General features: G+C 41.3%; 1 long non-coding RNA gene across 3 annotated transcripts in view; it reads right to left on the bottom strand.

Annotated features, from left to right (window-relative positions):
• Window positions 1-19,678, bottom strand: part of LOC132014917 (uncharacterized) — a 59,483-nt gene that overhangs the window by 26,445 nt on the left and 13,360 nt on the right. For 2 of the 3 annotated variants that reach the window (XR_009403489.1, XR_009403487.1), the window contains exons 3-4: window positions 4,993-5,070; window positions 4,609-4,724 (exon numbers count right to left, since the gene is read on the bottom strand). This is a non-coding gene — a long non-coding RNA (uncharacterized LOC132014917). Of the gene's footprint in view, window positions 1-52; window positions 164-4,608; window positions 4,725-4,992; window positions 5,071-19,678 lie in introns of those variants that run through there. The other variant, XR_009403488.1, reaches the window with a different exon arrangement.

The following is a 19,678-nucleotide window of genomic DNA, read 5'->3' as shown; positions in this document are numbered from 1 at the left end:
GCCCAGAGTGACTATACCATCCCTTGTTGTTTTTCCAAAACCAAACCAACACTTATGTAAACAGTCCTTTTATTAAGCTCTCCTCAAATTACAAATTTCCTTCTGGGACTGAAACTGATATAAGTTGTCCAGTCAGAATCCAGTGAATACAACAGAAATAGGTCTGAAGAATAAAAAGAGAGGAATTTATTGGAAAGACTTGGGTACTGGAAGACCTGAGAAGCCAAATAATTAACATTAGAGAAATCTGGAAATCAGCAATGGCTGGAAGCCACTAGCATTCCTAGGCTGAAGGAACAAAGGAAATATATGGCATTATCAGATCTCAAAGGCTAGAGTTGCCTGGGAGCTATTTCAAGAGGGACTAGAGCCATGGGGCAAATTCACTGCCGCCTGGAGATGCAGCCTGAGATAGGACAAAATACCCCGCCTCCCCTTCCACCCTCCCACTCTCCAGTCTTTTCTTGGCACTCCCACTGACTGAACCCAACCAGAAGCCAGCTGATGTAGGAGTCTGAGGAAAGCAGCCTGTAGAAGAAAACAAAGTTGGGCAAGGGAATGATCAGAGAACATGCAGGTTCATGCCCAACAAAGTCCTTCTAAATAAGACGACATTTCAGTAAGGACTTTGAAGTATGAAGAGGCAAATCATGTAGATATCTGGAATAAGAATGTTCTAAACAAAACAAAACAAACCCAAAGAATATTCTAGGTTGCAGGAGGAAGTGCAAAGATCCTAGGTGGTAACACTCTTAGTATATTAAGAAGAACATATTGCTAATGATCCTACAATGGAAGAATGAGCAAGAGAATGGTGGGAGAAGAGATCAAAAGTTAAGACAGGCAGCAGACCAGATGATACTTTATTTGCCATGCTATGGACTTCCCTTTTGCCTCTGAGATGAAATCATTGATGAGTTTTGAGCAAAGGAGTAACATGAGGTGACTATGGCTTTGAAGGATCCTTGTGGCTGCTGTGAGGAAAATATACTTTAATGGAGCAAGAGATGAAGAGAGAGAACAGTTGGGAAGTTATCTTAATAATCTCTGCAACGTAGCTTGAGTGAGGGCCCAAGAGATAGATGAGGAGAGGTAGGATTTTGTATATCTGTTGAGTGTAAAACCAACAGATTTTTATGTTGTTGGGTGATATGTGGGTGTGAAAGAAAAGAGTGAAGTCAAAAATGACTTCAACTGGAGAAGTGCTGTTTGGAGGGAAAATCGGGAGTTCACCAGTGGTAACATGAAGTTTGAAATGGAGACTGGATCTCCATATAGAGCTGTGAGGAAAGGCCATTGGATATATGTTTCCGGAATTTGGGGGAGGTTGGGGTGAATGATATAAATGTGGGAATTACTGGCATGAAAATAGTATTTGTCTTCATTTGGGTTCCTCTAGAAGCAGACTCTGGTAAGAATTTGAGTGCATACTGGGTATTTACCCCAAAGATACAAATGTAGTGAAAAGAAGGGCCATCTGTACCCCAATGTTCATAGCAGCAATGGCCACGGTTGCCAAACTGTGGAAAGAGCCAAGATGCCCTTCAACGGACGAATGGATAAGGAAGATGTGGCCCATATACACTACGGAGTATTGTGCCTCCATCAGAACGGATGAATACCCAACTTTTGTATCAACATGGATGGGACTGGAAGAGATTATGCTGAGTGAAATAAGTGAAGCAGAAAGAGTCAATCTTCATATGGTTTCACTTATTTGTGGAGCATAAGAAATAACACGGAGGACATGGGGAGATGGAGAGGAGAAGGGAGTTGAGGGAAATTGGAGCGGGAGATGAACCACGAGAGACTATGAACTCTGAAAAACAATCTGAGGGTTTTGAAGGACCAGGGGGTGGGAAGTTGGGGGAGCCTGGTGGTGGGTATTATGGAGGGCATGTATTGCATGGAGCACTGGGTGTGGTGCATAAACAATGAATTCTTGTACACTGAAAAAAAATTTTTTTAAATTAAAAATTAAAAAAAAAGAAAGTGGAAAAAAAAACACAAGAATTTGAGTTCAACCAGTTTATCTGGGAGGCAAGTCCAGGAATTATTGCCCAGAAGAGAAGAAGTGAGACCAGAAGAGGAAGGAAGTCAATAATAGGTGCATTATGAAGTAAGTTATCCTCGTCGGCAATTGAAATTCATCCCCATTGTGGAATTCTGGGAAAGAGTGTAGAATAGGCCTCAAGGTATCCTGGGGGATCAGAAAGCTAAGTTGTTTATCCACCAGATTGCCATCTATCTTTGATTGTGGGCTTGTTCTGAGGAACATGAACTCTCCAGCATGTCCAGGTTCTCCACAGGACAGTCCAGTACTTCCAGTACTGTCCAGTATTCCACGGACAATAAAAGGCCCCAGGGAAGAAGGGCAGAAGTGAGGTTCCCAGTAAGCAGCCCTCAGTGTGCAGAGGTCTTGAAGGATAAAGGTGGGACCCCGCCCCCCAACAGCATGAGACGATCTAACATCTCCCCAAGACTGGGTGAGATTAGAGAGAGAAGGCGTCTGGTCACTGAAGCTCTATAGTGTTCCATCATTCAGAGGTCAAGAAAACGAGAAGGAACCAACAAAGGAGACTGAGGAGAGGCCTGTGAAAAAGAGAGAGTGGAGACCCAAAAGCCAAGTTCAGAAAGTACTCCTAGCAGCTGGAAGAGATTAATTATCAAATGCTACAAGAAAGCTCATGGAAGTGAGGACTGAGGAAGGGCCATTGGATTTAGCAACTTGGAGGTCAATGAAGACCTTGAGGGGATCAATTTTGTAGCTGGGGTTCAAGATTGGGAGTGAGTTCATCAGAAAAGAGAAATCAGAGATAGCCTGTATAGACAACTTTTTAAACAGAGTTTGGAGTAGAGAAGTTGTATGCTAGCCAGAGGGGGATGTGAGAACCAAAAGAGAGGGGTGTGTGTGTGTCTGTGTGTGTGTGTGTGTGTGTGTGTGTACATGTACGTGCATGTTTAAGATGGGAAATATTCCAGCATGTTTGTTTGTTGATAAGACTAATCCAGGCAAGAGGGAAAAGCTGATAATGAAGGAAAGAGACAGAAAGTCATAGAAGTGATATCCTTGGTACACAAGAGGGAATGGAATCTGGACACAGCTAAACATAGCTCTCTTAGGAGCACAGATACTCATCGACGGTAGCAGAGTTTTGAAAGGCAGAGGGTAGGGCCGTAGATGTGGATAGGTGGTGGAGTGTGTGGAAATTCATTTCTGAATCACAGTATTTTTCACAGAAGCAAGGACATCTGCTAACATTTGAGGACTGAGGAGAAGTAGTTGAATATTGAGGAGAGAGGTGTGAAATAGTCATTCAGCATTAGGAATAGCTCAGAGGACAGTTTAACCTTGTTACCCTCGGTAAATGCTGGGAGCTGGACTTCCTCTCTGGGCTTCTTGACTCTGGTGAGCTCTGCTGCTAGCCAGGAAGAAGTCCGAACACAGCATCCATTTAACTGGGAGAGCTGTGAATAATTTATTCCAGTTTACAAGAGGCTGAGTATAGTATGACCAGAGGGATTGTAAAAAGCGAGAAAGGTGTGTTTGAAGTAGCCCCACCTTCTTCTATAAAAATGTCTTAACTACTTTGTAGGTAAGGCTCACGTCTTTGATGAGCCTCTGGTCAAAGATTCTACTAAGAAAACTCTTGAGACCTGGAGCTGGATATTCGGGACTTTCGTTTTACCCCTGGCCCAGGAAGAGTTAAGATACTGTGTCTTTCTGTCCCAGTGTCTAGTTTCCGAAGAAGGTCAAACAGCGCATTTACCAGTGCTCAGAAGACACCGATGGCATAAAGCCTCCAGATGTGGGCAATGGAAGGGAGGGCACAGGGGGTTGAATATCATGCCTCCCCCAAAATACATCCAAGTTCTAACTCCTGGAGACTGTGAATGTGACCTTGTTTGAAGACAGGATCTGAAAGAAAGAAAGAAAGAAGAGAGAGAGAGAGAGAAAGAAAGAAAACAGGATCTTTGCAGATGTAATTAAGGAGCTTGAGATGAGATCATCGTGGGTTTTGGGTAGCCCCAGATCTAGGACTGGTATCCTTCCAAGAGAGGGGAGAGGAATATTGGAGACACATAGAGAGGCAGAGGACAATGTGAATTTGGAGACCGATACTGGCATGCAGCATCTACATGAGCCAAGGATGGCTGGAAACCACCAGAAGTGAGGAGAGAGCCACAGAATAGTGTCCCCCAGCGTCTCCAGAGGAAACCAACCCTGCTGTCCCCTTGATTTCAGACATCTGGCCTCCTGAACTGAGAGAAGACAGATTTCTATTGTGTTAAACCACCAGGTATGTGGTGATTTGTTACGGCAGCTATAAGAAACTGATGCAGAGAGTGAACTCATATTTTGATAAAGTGCAAAGTGCAAGGTCAGGAAAATAATAATGAAGCATTCTCGGGACTAGGGAAGGAGGCTGGATCCACTTTCATTTCCTAAAACCTTGGGGGTGTTTCCTTTAGTTTCCCTTTACAAGACTATGGCTCCTCCTCCAGAAATCACGTTTCCTGACAATCTGGAAAGCCTGCAGACTCTGAGTCCACTGTCTCATCTCCATGAAAGTGTTTGCAAGGATCTTGCTCCCCAGGAAGTCCTACCCTGCTTCTGCAGTCCTGAAATTTCTGTTTGTAGCAGGTCTGAGAAGAGAAGTCTTCCCTTGGAGAGAGCAGCCTCCTTGACACGGGTCTCTCCCTGGATTCGTGATTTGTCTCATCTGGAATGAAAAGAAATAAGAACTTGCACCGCACTTGGATGTATCAGAGCTTTTAGTCATTCTGTTCTCTACTTTAAGTGCTCTCACTCCACTTAGGGAGCTCCTGCCTCTCCTTGAGGACCTGCCCAAATGCCTTCTGCTCTGGGAAGGCCTCCCTAGAACCACAGAATCAATTCTGTTTTCCTCTACGCTCCCATAGAATTTGTGTACCTCTGTTCAAGGACTTATTAAAGTTCATTACAGCTTATTTTTTATATTTTTGTCTTACCTGAAACACTCCAGAGGAAGTGTTATTCACAGCTGAATCACCAGCACTTGGTCCAGAAGCCAGCTCAATAAATGCTTTCTGTATGAAAAAGGAAAGCAACATCTTAGAAAATCTGCAATAACCAAATTCAAAGCTTCTCAAAAATATGCAACTGCTGTTAATTATCTTCATCTATTTTGGATATCAAACCATTAGCATTTGGCAGAAGAACAAAGCAACATAGAAATTAACATGTCCTATATGAGGGTAGAGTTCAGCGCAGAATTTTGGAGGTAAGTTTGGCTGCTTTGCCATTATGATCAGAGGGAAACTTCTCTCCTGCAGATAAAAAGGGTAATGTTACCCTACAGATGGCAAATTTCTTCAACCCATGGGAGGTAGGTTCTTCATATTTGGAAGGAGAGTTTAGCAAAAACTTTCTAGAATTGGGGTGCGTGGGTGGCTCAGTGGATTAAGCCGCTGCCTTCGGCTCAGGTCGTGATCTCAGCATCCTGAGATCGAGTCCCGCATCGGGCTCTCTGCTCAGCAGGGAGCCTGCTTCCCTCTTTCTCTCTCTGCCTGCCTCTCTGCCTACTTGTGATCTCTCTCTGTCAAATAAATTAAAAAAAAAATCTTAAAAAAAAAAAAAACTTTCTAGAATCAACCACTGAAGAAGCACACTGAGCCACATTTCCTTCATCTGGCCACTGCAGAAGGCTCAAGAGTTTACAGCAGTTGGTGTGCAATGCAATGTTATCATTTGGTTTACCCAAATGTCTCCTTGCATCATGTTTTGTTTGGAGTTATACCTGGAGTTTGTTTGTTTGTTTGTTTGTTTGTTTGTTTTTAAGGTGTTATTTATTTATTTGACAGAGAGAGATCACAAGTAGGCAGAGAGGCAGGCAGAGAGAGAGGAAGGGAAGTAGGCTCTCCGTCAAGCAGAGAGAGAGCCCAATGCGGGGCTCGATCCCAGGACCCCAGGATCATGACCTGAGCCGAAGGCAGAGGCTTTACCCCACTGAGCCACCCAGGCGCCTCTATACCTGGAGTTTTATGTATCTGAAAACATCCAGGAGGAATTTTTAGTTGTAGAAGAAAAATAGACTGTGCTCTAAGCTTTTATGTGAACATGCTCCATAGAAAAGATGAAAACATATACGTGAACAGAGCTGAGAGTATGAGAGGAAGGTCTGAGTAGGTAAGGGTACATGTTCCCATGGGAACAAATAGTTGCTGCCAACAAAAAAACCATGGGAAAAGGTTACAGACTCCTTCTATGATTCAGACTAAAATCAAATTTGTAAAGGAGTCAAAATACACATGAATCATCTGCTCTTTCATCTGCCATGGTCATTACTATCTCCAAGTCAAAAGCTGGCCAAGAGTCACAATGAGAACCAGCCTGTTGTGACGACTGGAGAAGTTTGTACTAAAAAAATATCTCCCCACCAAGAAATTCCGACAGCTGCTACCATCCGCCATATACCATTTAACTTCCTTGGCCCCTGAAGACCCCGATAGGCAGGTACTACGGTCTATCTCACCTAATTTGTGACCACTTCCCCATTTTGATCAAGATGTTCTTCTCACTAGCCCCTACATATTCATGTTTATTCATAGCTCCAAAATTTTACTCACACTCTGTTGTTCCACCTCTCAGTGCATTTTCCCTCTCCATCTATTCAAATCAATTCATTCTTAAATTCTAGTCCCATTACCATCTGATTAGGGGGGGGTTGTCATGATTGCAGATCATACTGTTATCTCCCTGCTCTCAATTCCTCTACTGCCACTTGAGACCTAGAATCCCAAAATGCTTCTTTTGAAATCAATCCATCATTTATGGATACTCATTGGGTCCATACACTGCTCGGAGCATAATGGAGATTTCTGGTTGGTCTTCTAGCTATTGTCTTTGCTGGTCACCATTTTAAACAATTCTTTCCTTCCCAAAGATGACCCAGATAACAAGGCTTTTCTTCCTTTTAAACCCTATTTAAGAGAAATGTTTCTCCCCCTTCTTAGCAAGAAAGAACCAGTGTGTACTAAACTGGTGAAAACTATTGAACTCTTAACCTTTAACCCCTTCCAAATGGAATAAACCTCAGTTAGAGCACAAATCAGTTATTCATTGAGGAAACCCTATGCAGATAAAATACTGGTTCGGGGTACCACTTGGAGTAAGTGCTCTGAATCCTAGTTTCTGGAAATCCAGGCTGTGGAATCACTAAGAGGCATATTCCATGGTCAGGATGCAGAATGAGAGTAATTCTTTGGGAATCTGAACCTCGCAGAGAAAAATAAACAAACAAGGCTGGAACCAGGTCTCAGAGTCTGGCAATCGCAGTTTAGTCACGAACAAACAGGTAATGGCTGTTTCTAGGTCAGTATCATCTCTGTATCAAGAAACTGTTCTTGGACACTGAGAAATTTAGCCTGGTATTTTGAAAAGTCACTCTAGTTCGCTTGTTCTGAGTGAGAGTAAAACTGAAAAAAAAAATTTTTTTTTCCCTCCCTTTAATTGAACAAACTGTAGCCTGTACTTGAATGACTTTCCTATAGCTTATCCACTGTGGAAGGTTACTGTCAAAAATAAATTACCCTTTTCCCCTTTACCTCTGTCTAAGGAATATCCTCTCCTACTCCTTTACTTTGGCTTGGCCACTGACGTTCTTTGGCAGTTGGCACACGGATGAACGTGCTTGAGTGATTGGGCTCGCCCTCTTGCACTTCTGTTATCACCACGAGAAGAGCATGTCTTGACTAGCCTCTGGTCTAAAGAGGGTGAAGACATACAGAGCAGCCTCCCCACTGACCTCCAGCTATGTGAGATTAAGTGATTATTATTTTAATGTACTGAGTTCTGGGGAAAGTTTGTTACACAATGTTTGTGGCGATAGCTCACTGAGGTAAATATCAATGACTTCACGGCCAGATTTTCTAGAGTTCTATGTCAGTTCGCAGAAAATCCGATTCTTGACCCTTAAAGATGCAAATATAGGGCGCCTGGGTGGCTCAGTGGGTTAAACCTCTGTCTTCGGCTCAGGCCCAGGATCAGGCCTGGGATCAGGCCTCACATCGGGCTCTCTGCTTGGCCGGGAGCCTGCTTCCCCCCTTCTCTCTCTGCCTGCCTCTCTACCTACTTGTGACCTCTCTCTGTCAAATAAAATCTTAAAAAAAAAAAAAGAAAAAAGATGCAAATATAGTATTTTCCTATGGGCTTCTAGATCAAATGACCTAGTGTCCTTCAGACAAATACTTCTTTTTTTCTTTGATTTCTGACATCATGTTTCCTACTGAGTATTGTGACTGCTCACAGAGAAATGTGGTGTCTCTATGTGCATAGGTGCTTGAGTCAATGCTCAGAACAATCTGATTGTGACCCTTCAATCTATCACTGTGTCGTGGACTGCCAGAAACTTGAAGGTAGGAGGCTCTATGAGTCAGGAGCTCAGCAAGAAATACAGAGTACCCTCACCTTTGTAGTGTAGAGGCTTTTTCTTTTTTTTTTTTAAGATTTTATTTATTGATTGACAGAGGGAGACAGCACAAAGAGTGAGAGCACGCGAGCATGACAGGGGTGGTGCGTGCAGAGGGAGAGGAAGAAGCCGACTCCCCACTGAGCAGGGAGCCCGATGTGGGCCTAGGTCCCAGGACCCCGGGATTATGACCCAAGCCGAAAGCAGATGCTTAACCGACTGAGCCACCTAGGTGCCCCATGTGGAGGTTTTTAGTAAAGGAACTATTTATAGAGATATGGGTAGGGTTAGAGGAACCCAGGAGGGAGGAACCAGAGACAAGGGAGTGGGGAGCAGTTGCGATCTCCATCCTGAGCAGCAGGGGGAGCCGGCCCTGTTATCAGCGCCTGGTGGAGAACTAGCTAAAGCCAGAGGGACTGACTGGCCCTGTGGCAGCCTCAGTTTGGTGATGAGGCCATAGACAAAAAGGGAAGCAGTGGGTGGGAGGGAATCAATGCCCTGGCATCTCTTTCCTCCCACATTCTGAACTCCTGCTGGTGACTCCTACTTGCTAGAGGGTGACACAGTCCATAGAGGTCAGCTTCCCAGGGCAAAGAACACAGCAGAGGAAAACAGAGCTGACCTGGGGGAGAATCAAAGAATAAGGAGAATACAGACGTACCCCAGATGCTGCGGATTCAGTTCCAGGCCACCCCAATAAAGGGAGTACTTCAACAATGTCAGTTAAGTGAGTTTTTTGGTTTCCTGGTGCATATAAAAGTTATGTTTACACTTGTCTATTAAGTGTACACTAATAGCTTTATGTCTAAAATATGTACATACCTTCATTAAAAATACTTTATTGCTGAAAAGTGCTAATGACCAACTGAGCTTTCGGTGAGTCATCATCTTTTTGATGGTGGAGGGTCTTGCCTCAGTGCTGATGGCTGCTCACTGGTTGGGATGGGGCTTGCTTAAGGCTGGGGTGAGTGTTGTGATTTCTTAAAATGACACAACAGAGTTAGCACAGCCACTGCCTCTTCCTTTTACAAATGCTTTCTCTGTAGCATGCGATGCTCTTTGATGCTATTTTACCCTTGGTAGAACTTCTTCCAAAACTGGCAGTCAGGCCTCCGTAACCCTGCTGTTGCTTTATCAGCTAAGCGTGTCGTATTCTGCATCCTCTGTTGTCATCTTGACAGTCTTCACACCATCTTCATCGGGAGTAAATTCCCATCTCAAGAAACCACTTTCTTTTTTTTTTTAATTAACATTTAATGTATTATTAGCCCCAGGGGTACAGGTCTGTGAATCACCAGGTTTACACTTCACAGCACTCACCAAAGCACATACCCTCCCCAATGTCCATAACCCAACCACTCTCTCCCTCCCCTCCTCCCCCCAGTAACCCTCAGTTTGTTTTGTGAAATTAAAAGTCTCTTATGGTTTGTCTCCCTCCCAATATCATCTTGTTTCATTTATTCCTTTCCTATGCCCCAATAGGAATTGCCTCTCAACTTCCTCATATCAGGGAGATCATATGATAATTGTCTTTCTCTGATTGACTTATTTCACTAAGCATAATACCCTCTAGTTCCATCCACGTTGTCACAAATGGCAAGATTTCATTTCTTTTGATGGCTACATAGTTTTCCATTGTGTACATATATCACATCTTTATCCATTTATCTGTTGATGGACATCAAGGTTCTTTCCATAGTTTGGCTATTGTGGACATGGCTGCTATAAACATTCGGGTGCACGTGCCCTTTCGGATCACTATATTTGTATCTTTAGGGTAAATACCCAGTAGTGCGATTGCTGGGTCGTAGGGTAGCTCTATTTTCAACTTTTTGAGGAACCTCCATGCTGTTTTCCAGAGTGGCTGCACCAGCTTGCATTCCCACCAACAGCGTAGGAGGGTTTCCCTTTCTCTGCATCCTCGCCAGCATCTGTCATTCCCTGACTTGTTAATTTTAGCCATTCTGACTGGTGTGAGGTGGTTATCTCATTGTAAGAAACCACTTTCTTTGCTCGTCCACAAGGAGCAACTTATCTGTTTAAGTTTTATCACGAGTTTACAGCAATTCAAATACAAGAATAATGAAAAAGTTTGAAATATTCTAAAGGACTATCAAAATATTAAGTCAAAGACCTCAAACTGAACAAACATTGGGAAAATGGTGCCGATGACCTCGTGTGACTCAGGGTTGCCACAAACCTTCAAACTGTAAAATAAATAATAAAAATGCAGTACCTGTGAAGCACTTAAACCCAAGCATGATTGCAGAGGTTTACTAACGCCTGACCCAGTTTCCTCAGAGAAGAAAAAATGGCTGGGAGGGAGGGCAAGAAAGGTGTGATGTTTATAAGGATATTGGTTAGGGAAAGTGTACAGTCTTTCATTGTTAATTGATCAGCAAAAAGATGGAGAATTAAAGAATCTGTGATCGGACCAGTAGGTTTCTTGGCCCTGCTCTAGGTTGACTTCAAGAATTTCTGTAAAGGCATCATGAGATAAGCCTATGGCACTGGAGGGGATCAGTGAAATTAATATTAAAACATCTGCAAGATAATTATTTTGAGGAGTGCTAGGCTACTTGAATTTATGGATTTGGAATTGGGATTTCAGAAGAAATATTTTAATGGATAGTGAAGCAAAACATACCTTGGTGCCAGAAGATTTCTAACACCTTGAGCCATAAAACTCTGACACTGTTTCAATTTTGTGATACTCTTCTGATTCTTGGCCTATAAAAATATTATGTGGAGCTATTTACCAAACTTAACTCATGACAGATCCATAAACCCAACCTTGCCAAAATATTTCAGGTGAGAGTGGAAAGCTAGGGATGCTGAGGACTCCTGGGTCCATATACACTCATGCCTACACATACACCAGCATTGGCGATCTTTCTTCAGCAACATGACACTTCCTTTCTATTTTTGTTTCCAAAAAATGGGCTAAAGTGAGTAAAACCCAAATATCCATGTGTTGAGGGTATCTCCTATTATACACAGAAGTATCTTAATATGCTGGGAAGCAATACTATATATTATACCAATTTACTTTGAAAAATCAAGTAGCTGACTCTTCATCTGAACTCAAATATGTGAGACACACTTCCCTGGTTTTGAGATTATTCCTTAAACCAAATCTTTTCCTAAGAAGAATTCTCGAACAATACTATTTGGGGCTAACGCTTGGTAAACTCAATGGAAATGAATTCTAGGTCTTCAGGAATGCTGGATGTGAACCATTTCAAGTATCAGAAGATTTACTAACAATATGTCCACACCAGTATTTTATTAGTGAGTTTGCTTGATATTAAGCTAGCCTACATTGGGTCTCTTCAGAACAGTCCCTGAAACTAGGACGGAGGCTAAGAGTTTATCTGGAAGGTGATCTCAGGAAACATTGGTAGGGGGTGGGGGGCAATGAGCCAGGGAAGGGAAGGAAGCCAGTAGATGAATTCATGAGTAGGTTATAGCTGTGGGGAACTTGAGCTCATTTTTGCTTCTACTGTGCAACTCTGGGAAGTGGTGTAGAGCAGACCCAAGAGTTGTCTCACCTGAAGGATGAGAAAGATGGAGGACTTAGCCACTAACTCCCCATCTGTCATGAATTTGAGGCTGCTCCCAGAGATGTCAACTCCAGGGCACTTCCGGCCCGCCTGGCCCCCAGAATGCTCCGAAGGGATGCAGGTATTGGCAAAAGAAAGCTTATCAGCATGCATAGGAATGTTGAGTGACAAGGGGATATGAATGGTGTGTCCAAGTACCCGCTCAGAGGCATAACTGATTATCAACACACTACTAAAGCTTCCTCTTAATGGGAGGAAACCAAAGGCCAGCAACAGAGGCTGCCAAGATATGAGAAGCACAAACTGTAACCCTTCTGCTATCACTTTCCTACTTTGCTCCCACACAGGATCCTTGCATGCTTCTCCTCGACCCCTAGGCAGTCCCTGGAGGTCAGACCAAGGGAGGCCTGAGAAAATTTTTTGCTTATCTTCTCAGAAGACACTGGGAGAAGGTCAGGGAAGAAACTTTACAGAGCACAGCAAAAGCATCCAACGCTTTTCTAATCAATGGTAACTTAGATTCCATATTCCAAAGAAATAATATTTCTTGCTCATGCTATAAAATTCTAACCACCTTATTTTTCTACAGGCTTGAAAGCCATGGGATTATCCCTTCAAAGGGAAATACTGAAGACAAGATGTTCACTATTCTTCAACAAGATTTCCAGTCTTACTGGTAATTGGAAATTTGGTTTCCTCCCATGAAGGGGAAGCTTTAGTAGTGTGCTGATAATCAGTTATGCCACACCATTTACATCTCCTTGTCACTTCACATCTGATAAGCTTTCTGTTGCCAATAACTGTACTTTTAGATTTTATGGTATGTCCCTGTCTTCACATGAGTTCCAGACTTGCAAGCTTCTTGTACCTGGTAATGTCAAACTGAATGAGCAACTATGACTAAGGCTGTTTGTATTTCTGAAATTGGGACTTAGAGGAGCATGCAGGAAAGGAGAGTTTCCCCTGCCCTAAGGTTCCAGGGCGCTGCAAAAAGACAGTGGTTGGTGCTGATTCTAGAAAACTGGCTCTCCTTGAGCTTTTAGGCTGATATCCTCATCTCGTAACTTTATGTTAGATAGGATTCCTTTCAATAAAAAGAGGACTAGATAAGGAGTAAGTAGTTAACTAGGAAGTCGTGGTAGGTAGTAAGTGTTCTGGGCAAAGGAACCACCCGTGAAAAATACATTATAAAGTTAAACGTATACCTACCTTAAGAGCCAGCAATTGTAGGTCTAGGTCATTGTTCAAGATAAGTGGAAATATATGTTCACAAAATGACTTGTATAAAGAGTGTGCAAAGCAGTTTTATTCACAATAGCCCCAAACTGAAAATAACCCAAATGTCCACCCACAAGAGTTGGGTAAACAAGTTGTGGTATTATATTATCATCTGTATTAAAAGGATGATTTATTGTACTGATAGGTGCAACATGACCAAATCTCACAAACCTAATGCTGAGAAAAAAAGCCAGACACAAAAAGGGAATATAAATACTGTATGTTTCCACTTAGATGAAGTTCTACAGTAGGCAAAAACTCACCTAGGATGGGAAAAAAAATACTGGTTGCTTTTGGGGGATGTGGGGAAGTCACCTGGGAAGGGAGGAGGACTTTTTCTCATGAGATGGAACTCTGGTGAGGTCATATGCACACAGGTGTATCTGGTGGTGAAAACGGTTCAATTAACTGTGCACTTCAATGTATGTAAATTTTATCATAAAAACTCCAAAAAATAATGATAATCAAATAGAGGGGCTGGAGAGTGGGTGGTACAGATAAAATAAGAGTGGTAGAATATTCATAGTTGAAGTTGAGTGATGACTAAGTGGGGTTCATTACACAATTTGGTTTATCTATGTTTGAAATTTTCCACACACACACACACACACACACACACACACACACACACGTAAAAAAACAAACAACAAAAACTCAATAAGCAAGCAACATCAAAAAGCTTTCAGGCAACTAAAAACAGTGCAGAATGGCTGAAGTGGAGCGTATCTTTTCTACACGTTCATCTAGCTTCCAGACAGCGATGGACTGAAGACACCAAATCTCTTAGTCACATCTCAGTTGAGAGCACGGATGGTTACAATGCTTAGCTAACATGAACAAAAAGCTGAGGTGGGAAAAACAGACATTTATATCTCACGTGTAAACATAACTCACCAAATATTGTTCCTTGAGGTATCTTGCAGCAGCTGGAACCAGCATTTAAACAGGAGCCATTTAGCTACCATGGAATATGGACGTATTTACTGGTACAGGCTCAGACTAGTATAATCCCTTTTTAACCTGGTAAAACTCCTGAAATTGCAGTAACTAAAATACACCACACCCAATCAACAACTAATTGTTCAAAAGCTATACGTGTCTTATAAATAAAAAATCATGTCTGAAAATATACACTATGCTCAATAAATCACCACCTCTCATCACTCCCTACTTTAAAAGATTAATGCCAATGTTGTGAATGTTTCATAAGAGTCTATGTTAAATTTCCTTCATCTTGATGCAGTGCAGTTGTGTGTGTGTCTGTGTGTGTGTGTGTGAGAGAGAGAGAGAGAGAGAGAAATCAGGGGTTTGTGTAGACTTGTTAGATGAATTACAGATTTCCTTTTTAGGAAAAACTTAAAAGTTCTCTTTAATTTTGCAGATGAGGGGCTTGAAACCAGGACAAATGAAGTCATTTGTCCAAGATAACAAGAGTAAGACCATCACTCAGATCTTCCGATTTCTTCAAACTGAGACACACTATTCTGCCCATGAATATGAATTTGAAATTTCAAATTATGAATATGAAATTCTTTCCACTAGCTGCATCCCTACCGAGTAACTCAAGGGAACTTTATCTTGGCAATTTACAGAACACTACACAAATTCAGAATTGTTCCAAAGGTTTCCAGTGCATTAGTAGAAACACACTTTTGCCCCATGGAGATTACCATACTGGAATATGGCGACATCGTCAAAAGATTGAGGAAAATACTTCCAATTCACCATTTGCATTTGCTTGCTGACCCAGAATCAGAGCAGGTTCTGAACAACTCAAGGCTTTTTCCTTTTTTTTTTTTTTCTGGCTCACATCTTTACATGGGTGTCATCACACCCTCTTTATAACAGTTGCTTTTTTAAAAGTAGCACTTTATAATCCATTATTGGTTTATGAAATAAACCTAATGGGACACAAGTAGCATTTTTAAAATGAAATTAATTAGATTAGAAAATGGTGTACAACATACATAGTTAGGGCAAGGCCTATTTTGTGAGATTTCGGTTTCGGTCATATACAAAGTAGGTACACTGGGTGACAACAGAAGACACTTGCTACTGTCAGTCACAGTATGAGAGCCAATGGCTCTCATAGGGTCTCTCTTTAGGACTTTAATTCTCCGATTATGCCTTTCTCAACTCACATGTTTGTGTTGTCTACGATTTTAATTTTCATTTTTGGAACCACAGAAATGAGACATTATTGTCATCATCACTTGTATTACACAATGTCTGGATTTACCTTCATGTTTGTTAATTTCTGTGCATTTTTTGCAGTGAAGGGGAGAGAGAGAAAGCACATACGTGTGGGTGGGGTGGGGGGGAGAGTCAGAGGGACAGAGGGACAATCTTAAGGCCCATCTGTGCCTAGGCATGGAGCCTCATACAGGGCTTGATCCCACGATCCTGAGATCATGACCTGAGCTGAAATCCAGAGCCAGATGCTTAACCAACTGAGCTGCCCAGGCACCCCTGACTTTTGTATTGTGGTAAAATTCACATAACATAGAATTCACAATTTTAGCCATTTTAATGGGTATTATTCAGTGACAGTGCGTTTACGACACTGTGCAACCATCACTTCTATTTGGTTCCAGAACAGTTTTATGATCCCAAATGAAGCTGCGTACCAATTAAGCAGTCACTTCACATTCCTTCCTCTCCCCAGCCGTTGGCAACCAGCAATCTTCTGTCTCTATGGCTCTGCCTATTCTGGATCTTTCCAATGGACTCATATAATATGTGACCTTCTGTGTCTGGCTTCTTTCACTCAGCATAATGTGGTTATTGTAAATAGTGCTGCTATGGACATTTGTGTACAAGTATTTGTTTGAATACCTGCTTTCAATTTGGGCGGTATATAACTAGATGTGGACTTATTGGTTCATATGGTAACGCTATGTTTAACCTCTGAAGGAACCACCAACATTTTTTCCATAGCAGCTGCACCATTTAAAATTCCCACAAGCAATGTACAAGGGTTCTAATTTCCCTACATTCTCCCCCAACACTTGTTATTTTCCATTAAAAAAATTATAGCCATCCCACGGAGCATGAAGTGGGCATCTCATTGCAGTTTTGATTTGCATTTCTCAAATGAACATCTTTTCATATGTTTGTTGGCCATTTGTGTCTCTTCTTTGGAAAATGTCTATTTGATTATTTGCCCGCACTTTTTAACTGGGTTGTCTTTTTTATTGTTGAGTTGTAGAAATTCTTCCTAAATTCTGAATACTAGACACATGATTTACATGACTTACAAATAATAGTTGCCATTCTGTTCTTTCATTTTTGATCATGTGCTTTGATGCACAAATCTTCAATTTTGAAGGCCAGCATGTTTTTTTTTTTTTCTTTTGTTGCTTGTGCTCTTGGTGTCATATCTAGGAAACCATCCCCAAATCCAAGATCATGGAGATTTACTCCTATGTTTTCTTCCAAGGGTATTACAGTTTTTGTGGTCTTTCATCTGTTTTGGGCTAATTTTTGTATACTTCATTCTTTTGCATGTGGGTATCTGAACTTGCTTTTAGAACCATTCTTCTTTTTAAAGCACATTCATTTTTTAAAAAAGATTTATTTATTATTTGAAAGAGAGAGAAAGAAAGCGGGGGACCAAAGGAAGAGAAAAAGAGAGTCTCTGAAGATATTATTCCGCTGTGTTCTGCTTTCCACTGTTGCTATTGAAAAATTGATATCTACATGTCCTCCTTTGTAAATTATCTACTTTTTTTTCCCTCTGTCTACTTTTAAGATCTTCTCTTTGTCTTTGGTATTCTTTGGTTTTACTAACATATATTTGGGTGGGACTTTCTTTTTATTTATCGCTTCTGTTTTGGACCCCTGTTCTCTCTACCTGTGGATTCATGTCCTTTCAATGGTTTTGGGAAAATCTCAGCCTTTATGTCTTCAAATATTGCCTTTTTTCTATTTCCTCCTCCTGAAACTCAAATTAGATATGTTATACTTATTCATTATACTCTCCATGTAGTTTAACATCTCCTCCATATTTATTTATCTATGTGTTAAAGCATATTTCCTTTAGATTTAACTCTCTTCAGCTGCATATATCTTGCTGTTCAACTCATCCACTAATAATTATCTGATATCCATAAATGTTCTAAGTGTTTTTTTTCAAATGTGCCTGGTATTTTTATTAGATTTGTATTTTGACCCTTTTTCAGTTTTCATTCCACCTTTAATCTCCTGAAAGACTTGATCCACAATTATTTTACACTCTGTTTGATAGTTTCAATATCTAAATTCTCAGTTATTGTTTTCTCCTGATTTTCATTCATGGTAGGTTTGTTAAATTTATTATTATTATTATTATTATTTTAAAGAAAGGATCTTTTTTTTTTTAAAGATTTTATTTATTTATTTGACAGGCAGAGATCACAAGTAGGCGGAGAGGCAGGCAGAGAGAAAGGAGGAATCAGGCTCCCTGCTGAGCAGAGAGCCCGATGTGGGGCTTGATTCCAGGACAGAGGTTTTAACCCACTGAGCCACCCAGGCGCCCCAATTTTTAATTATATTTAATTGTTTTTAATTTTAACAAATCAGGAGGTTTCAACGGAGGATTTATATTTATTCTCTCATGGATCCAGGACAGGGAGGAGACTGATCTGGGACCACTCTAGACTCATTCAAAGACTATGGCTTAGGGGAACAGTTTCACTCTCCATGTCAGAGAAAGCCTACAACTTTAAAGGTCACACAGTTAACATCTTAAATTCACAGACAAATAACCTACATTAGTTTTAAGCAATTTATCCCAAGGTCACACAGCTAGTTTAGTAAACCGTGGGAGTCGACCCAAAGTCTCCTGACTCTAAGCCTTGCTTATGTATTATACCACACTCTACCATTGAATTGACTTGATAGGAAGTATTCAAGAATGTGACATCGCATGCCAAAAAGAAGGGGAGGAAATGCCCTCTTTGAACGAGTTGTTTTCTTCCTTGCCTTTTACAGAACTGATGACTTCATACATAACCTTGTTTGCTGAAAGAAGCACATTTTCTTGATGAAAATAAATCCTCTATTGTGTATTTAAAAGAAAATAATTTCTGCTATAAGGACAAAAATCTTTTCTTTTTCTTCTTCTTCTTTTTTTTTTTTTTAATTTTGGTGATAGTTCAACTGCTAAATTCAGTAGATAAGGAATGATACTACCCAAGATTAAATGAGAAACACAGTTCTAGTTAGAGCCCAGAAAAAAGCTCATTTGTGCATTACAGTCAAGGTGTTTCAGAGATATAAACAGAAAATATATGATGAAGGAGGTTAGGAGGGAAAGGAGGAAATGTACCTGTGTGGAGTGAGGCAGGGGGAGATTTGAAATTTCAGAAGTTGTGTATGCTTAGCTGATTTGGAGTAGTTTTTTTCTTTTTCTCCCCCAAGATTTTATTTATTTATTTGACAGATAGAGAAAGAGATCACAAGCAGGCAGGCAGAGAGAGAGGGGGAAGAAGCGCCCCCCCACCTCGCCAAGCAGAGAGCCCAACACGGTGCTCTATCCCAGGACCCCAAGATCATGACCCGAGCTGAAGGCAGAGGCTTAACCCACTGAGCCACCCAGACACCCTGGGGTAGGTTTTAAAGGGGTAAAGACTAAATGTACATGAACACTGTCTACTCTTGTACCTTTTTTCAGGCTGAGTAGAACCGGATTGCAGTTTCTTTAGTGATTTATCATGACCTGAACTGAAGGCTGACGCTTAACGCACTGAGCCACTCAGGTGCCCCATTTTTTTTCTTTTATGTTTTTGAAGACTTCGCTGCTTTTTTGAAGTATTATTTAATGGGTACAAGTATTTCTTTCTGTCCTCGCAATAACACGGGGAAGCACAGAGGGCAAAGTACATCGCTCCCATTTAACTGGCGTGAAAACTGAGTCTCAGAGAAGTATAGTGATTCGTCCAAAGCCAAAGAGATATTTTATGTCAGAATTGGAACTAGCACTAGCTAGATCCTAAGATACCACATACAGGAATGCTTTTTTGTTTTTCTTGACTTCCCTCCATCCTTCCATGCTTTCTGTTCCTCCTCTCTTCTTTTTCCTTCCTTACCTCCTTCATCATGCAGTATTTCACCCATATATACCTGCCTAAATGAAATGAGTGTCCATTAACCCATCTTTCAGCTCAAGAAACGATATTACCAATACCTCTGAAGGCCACTGCCTCCCACCCCCTACCTGTAACCACTAACCTGGATTTTGTAGTTATCACTCCCTTTTCTTTTCAGCTTTCTCATCTGATCATTTGTGCATCCCTACAAATGCCCGTATTGTGTCATTTTGCATGTGGATGGATTTTAAGTAAATGGAGTCATACTGCAGATACTCATTTTGGGGCAGTATTATGTGTCTGAGAGTCACTCATGTTG

Source organism: Mustela nigripes, chromosome 4, assembly GCF_022355385.1.
Source record: "Mustela nigripes isolate SB6536 chromosome 4, MUSNIG.SB6536, whole genome shotgun sequence".
In the NCBI taxonomy this organism is placed as follows: Eukaryota; Metazoa; Chordata; class Mammalia; order Carnivora; family Mustelidae; genus Mustela; species Mustela nigripes.
Note: the sequence above shows the minus strand (reverse complement) of the source record. Positions and strands in the feature narration are given on the sequence as shown.